Here is a 6270-nt window from a genome sequence, read left to right on the forward strand (position 1 = left end):
ATGCAATCCTGTGAGTTCTTGACCATGGACCTGCATAGAAGTTCCCATGCCACGCCAGAGGCCATCGACCACGTCCAAAATATAAGGATCTTGCCGACTGCGCAACTCTCCTCACTACAAAGAAGAAGAAAAACCCTAGTTAGCTGCTCCATCGCTCCAATGTTGTCTCGTTCCGCACAAGAATATAGCCTAATACTACGTCCGAGAACAATTAATTACTGATATTGCTTATATTATCGCTTGTTGGCTTCAATTTAACTATTATCTTAATGCTATAAAGTTAATGTATTATGGAAATGATATTTTTGCAGAAAATGTTAATGTTCATAAGTCAGAAAGTACTAAAAAGGTTCGTTCACACGACGTTGTTTCTAACCCATTCAATGTTAATAACTAGAAGTGAACCTCACTCGGAGCTAAAATGTTGCAATTATTTTTTTATGTTGCATCGTATTTGGATGCACAAATGCTACAAATAAAAAGACACTTTAATAGGAACTTGTTCATAGTAGCATTTGTGCATTGAAATAAGATGGACCTTATCTCGCCTGGTGTGAATGAGAAAAATCAAACTTTGCTTCTAGCCAAAACTCTCCCATTTACCACCAAGAACCTACCATCGACCGCTCTACTGTTCAACCATTTACTGTCGATACCGCTGAAGCACTTGCAGTCGACATCCTTTTTTTTCTTGGTTGTCGATTAACAACACGAGCAACTAGAGTTTCCTTTGTCAAGAGTTGTCCCATTGTCAGGATTGGGACATCGACCCGTTTGCATAGTTATGTTTGAAGGATTGCATAATGATCGGGCAAGGTGATGATTTAATTGATGATAACCTCAACATATTTCAGCTTTGGTGATTGGTCACACCACCAAATCAAATGTACTATTACACTTGGTGCCCAGTGCAAGGAAATTTGAGGTTTGTGCAGAGTAAGACCACAGAGGCATTAATGGGCATCTCTATAATACAAAATGTTTGTTAAACTTATCTTGCTATATATTTTTGTAGTTCTATATCACTCTCCTTCAGTTCTAATTCCAATTTCTTTTCTCTTAATCATTTTATTTTGTTTTTTTGTCATGCCAATAGCGATAACAGTTTTGAAATTCAACATAGTTGTTGCTAGTTTAGTACGATATTTTTTGTAGTTGCATGTAAATATTATTATATCTTGTGTTTAGGTTTATATTAAGTTTGGAGTAATATTTTCATTGAAATTATGACTATAATGTGTAGCTGCATTTACCAGACTCTCTTAGTAGACAATCACGAATTAGGAAATTAGGAGATTTGAACATAAAACTTGGTACCAATACCTATTTTATATTTGCAAAAGACATGGCAAGTAAACTTTGGAGAAAAGCATAAAAAAAAAATCATATTAATTACAATAAAAATCCATATAATTTAAATAACATAAAATGAATATCCAGTTCCGTTTTTAAGCCCATATAAATTGAAATATCATTTTTTTGGGGACGTCAATTCTATTAATGGAAATGATGTTTTTATAAAAAAAATCCATGGCATTTAGGGCATCCTTGAAGGATTTGGACTGGGAGGAAGAGGACGCACCCTAGCGTTTGGCTCCACCATTTAATATTGATACTAGATAGATTGAAGTGTCTTCGACCATGCCATAATTTTTAAGTGACTTCCTTTCCTAAAGATGTGTACCTCCATGTAGCAAACTGAATAAAGAAAGATGGGATTCTTATGTGATCCTGAATTTTGGCCGCAAGTGAAGAGACAAGATATGCAACGTCTACCTGCATACAAGAAGAACCCCTAAGATTTGCCTCATAAATCCTTAAAGTTAAAGATATTTGGAGTGATGGGGTTAGAATGGAGGTAGGGAGAACCTTGCAATAATTTTTTCCCCTAATTTACCAAATCGCCGACAATAACACCAAGATCACGGGGTTCCGAAAAAAGGCAGAGCCCTGAAGCGAACAATGTCCCATGAAAATGGCATCGAATGAAGGTGATAGGGTTTCCATTATGGTAAGTCCAAAATTTTAATCCCTCCTTGGTGCTCAAAACATTCAACACGAATGCTAAAATTTGGCTTACTGAAAAGATATCATTGCTTAAAAAAGATTGAATTGTACACTTATGTACTCACACTTGTTAGGACATAGATTTCAATGATTGTGATAAGACTTAAAATATTGCAAGAAGATTTTAGTGTGATAGGAGGAAATGGTTGAACATGATTTCCAAGTTGTTAGCTTATTGTTAGGCGTGATTTTCTTGAAGTTGAATTAAATTTTCCACATCTATGAACACAAAGGAAGAAGAAATTTAAAACATGAACTATTCACTCAATTAGCAAGGATTTACATATTTACACATAAACACATAACCAAAAAATGTTCTACATTTTTTGAATGAATAGTATTAAGTTTCAAATATTTTTTTCAGGCTAAATCTCGCAAATTTTCCCATTAAATTTAAAGTGATATAAAACCTTGCAACTTGTAAAAATATTCCTTTAGTATTAAGGAATAAAAATTTGAAAAGCATTACAATATTAAATTGATACAAAATCGAAAGATTATTTTTTTAATAAATAAAATACAAGCAAAGATTTATCGTTGACGTAGATGATGCATAATGCTTAATTTCACCATATAATTGTATCCATTAATTCCTTTACCAACTATTGAATTTAACTTCCGTGGAGCGTTTACTTTAATTTCTATTATGCAACTACAATTGATTTGTTTAATGTAGTCTCATTTTCACCAAGCCATCGTATGGTGCAAATGAACACTAAAGATTTAGAGATGCAAAAATTCAAATCCGCATAGTTATATTAATACACAAATTCAAAATGATGTTATCAAAAAAACCTCCCTAGATTTGAAAAATCTAGAAAAATATGGGAAGTGCAAAGTCATACATATTCTATGCCTTGTATTTGTATGCATGCACTTAATTATACTCTATTTCAAGTATGAAATTGTAGAAATAGAAGTTATTTTGAGTGCTAATTCTTCAAGTATGCCCATTAGTGCAGTAACAATGATGCCATTAACACATTATGAGCTCCACGTAAAGAGCGAGTTGAGAAAAAATCAAAATCACTAGGAAAATGCAATAGTTCCCTATATTAACCATTCTTCAAGCTTAGTGGTCAATGATATGCTTTCCATTGGGCGACATTGATCGGATTGGTAAGGTAATCACTGAGTGGATACCTGGTCGAGACTCATACATGATTGATATGTATGGTTGGAAGATCAGTTGAGAGGATTGTTATATTTTCCGCCACATTTTATTTGTGTTTCCAAATGTTGAAGTCTTACCCTTAAACCCTTTCGCGTCATACATGCATAATATCCATTTAAAAATAGGTTCCTACCTTCTTCGTAGGGAGGCTATAGTAGCCAATAATTTTTTGATCTAGACTTACTAACTGGTTTTTCTTTGGAACTACATATGTTTAATTTGATTCGGAGAATATTTTGCAACCAACCCTGCTCCAACAAACTTGTGCATTAGGTCTTTACTAATAGTGAATATATCAACATACAACAATTGTTTTTATTAGATTTCTCAAAATTTGGGTTGAGAATTTTTTTACTTTGTGGGGTTGATGTGTGGTTTTTGACCTTGAATTCATGGTGAGAATTGTCTTGGTCAAATTTTACATTGAATATCCTAGCTATCATTATTAGGCATCACAACTACAGTTGAAATAAAAGAAGTACATTAAATATATGCATTCTCGACTTGTCATTACCTTCCATGAATGGTAGATTCCTTAATGCTAAAAGGGAAAAACAAGTTTGCATAACACAAAGTATACAGAGAGAATTTAATATTGGGTTCATTAGTTTAAGAATTTTTTTTATTGGTTATTTTAAAAAATATAATTTTGTAAATTTTAAAATGAAAAAAATAACAATAATATTAATACAAATTAATTATATATAATTAAGAGTCTGTTGACATGAGCTATATTTAGACAAATTATTCAAATCAATATTAATTCAAGTACATAATTATAAAATAAATTTTTAATGGAAAATATCATTAAACAGAGAGCAATGTGGTAATCTAAAGAGTCTTAATATGTATCATGAGTTTTTCATACAAGAAATAAATATCAATCAATGAGGAAGCGATTTAACCTCTTCTTATGGGTGATGCTTATTAAGAATACAATCATTGAATTAATTAATTTTGTTGTTCATTTGTATTTCTATTTTATTTTGAAATCAATGAGGAAGCAATATAAACTCTTGTTATGGGTCATGTTTATTAAGAGTACAATCATTGCATTAATTAATTTTGTTGTTTATTTGTATTTATATTTTATTTAGAAATAATCTTTGAACAAAATAATCTAGTATTTTTTCTTTTCTTTTAACTAAATATAATTTACTTAATTTAATAAGAAAAGAGTAGAAAAAATATCGATTCAAATTAACTCTATATAATGCATAGTATGGTGACATAGGTTATATAATCGTCGAAATTTATTCAAATTAAAATTAATTAAAAAAGTATAATTATTGGAAAAATATCATTTTCTAATTTTCCTAATAAAATTCAATTAAGTTAGAAAAATATATTAGTACAAAATAACTACATATTATACTTACTATGTTAACATAACTTATGTTTACTGAAACTTTTTTTTTTTTTCTTCTTTTCTTGCTTGATTGAGGAAAAATTGAAAACTTGAATCTGATCATTTACATAATAATTCGTAACACGACCATCTCGTATTGAGTGCTTTTGATATATATATAACTGATCGCCAAACAAATTGTATACATTTCAGATATGGCGTACGTATATATAACTGATTGCCAAACAAATTGTATGCATTTCAAATATGGTGTTACTTTGAGGCTAAAATATTTCAATAACCAGAGTAAACTTTGACTGGCCAGAAAGATATTATTATTGCTAAAAACATTGATTAGTACGCGTCAGTCTTATTGAAATTTACAATTTCAAAGACCGCGAAAAGACTTGAAAATTTATACAAAAAAAAATTACTTAGTACCTCAGTCCTCCTATTAAAATGTAAATTTCGTGAGAATACTTTTCAATTATTAAAAAGAATTAGCGCGATAGAGAAAATTGGTTGAACATAATTTACAAGTCTTTTTTTGTACGAAAATAAGCATAAGTATGAGCCTACTATTGATTGAGAGGTATGTTTGTAAACGAAATCCATATACTTTAGAGAATATAACATAAATATTGGACACTGGGTCGTTTAAACCCACTCTATTAGCATCGAGATATGATCTTCACATAAATTATATTAATTGCCACCGTATCTCAGAGAAACTATATTGATTGTAACTGTGTTTTACAAAAAAGAAAGCCATGTAAGAAATCGTTGTACTTATTACAAGTGCAAAAAATATTCATATTGAAAGAATGAATGTAATATGAGGAAGAATGTTCGTATTTAAATATACGCTCGCGTGTAAATTTCAGTAAGGCCTGCTCGCGATGTAGTTCCCTGGTGGATCATAATTGCAGGTTATGAAAGTATCGCCTGAATTGCATATAATCTTGGCGCAACCAACATTGGCGGTGGTTCTCCATACAACCTGAGTGTAGTGAGTGCAATCAGGTCCGGTGCAAATATTCTTGGCATAGTCAAACCATTTCTTTTCATCTATCCACGCAGCCACCGCCTGCGAAGGGGTCCAACCATGGCCGCTTCCCCAGAATATGTTCTCTCCGAAGGGGCTGTCCGAATATTGTAGGAGGCAGTCGCCCCTTCTCTGTCTTGCATAATTGCGCGCATAATTTGCAAGTTTGCGATCCCATTGAAGAGGACCAACTCCCACCGCATTTCTTGCCTGATTGTGTGGAACCAAAAAGCCATCCATAAACGCGGCAGTAGCGTTCATGTCTGCAGCATTCACCTATGACATTGCCGTCATCATAATGAGAATGAAAATGGAAATGGAAATGTTGCAGTGGCTCTTCAACAACGTGGTTATCCCCATGAGTATTGTGAATCGCCCGCGTTGCTGAATTTAGTACTAGTATCCGAATAAAAATACCAACTTCCTTCTGCTTCTTCGCAAATATGCGTATACTAATTTCCTTCTGCTTCTTCGCAAATATGTGTATAACTAGCAAGTTATATCTGGAAGATGGTCTTTCTATCTCTCCAACCACTGTGTATAACTAGCTCAAGCTGTATCGGTATATATAGCCACAACCATGTTGGAAATTTCAGGTGATTTCAAACTCAAAAGACTAGAGAACAACATTCAACA

General features: G+C 32.4%; 1 pseudogene; it reads right to left on the reverse strand.

Moving 5' to 3' along the window:
- Positions 1-5469: 5469 nt before the first annotated feature.
- On the reverse strand, positions 5470-5994 carry LOC149190668 (pathogenesis-related protein PR-1 pseudogene; annotated as a pseudogene).
- Between the last annotated feature and the right edge of the window lie 276 nt (positions 5995-6270).

This window comes from Pinus tabuliformis, chromosome 3_1, assembly GCF_031772625.1.
Source record: "Pinus tabuliformis cultivar Carrire ecotype Pingquan chromosome 3_1, CPIR1, whole genome shotgun sequence".
NCBI classification, from domain to species: Eukaryota; Viridiplantae; Streptophyta; class Pinopsida; order Pinales; family Pinaceae; genus Pinus; species Pinus tabuliformis.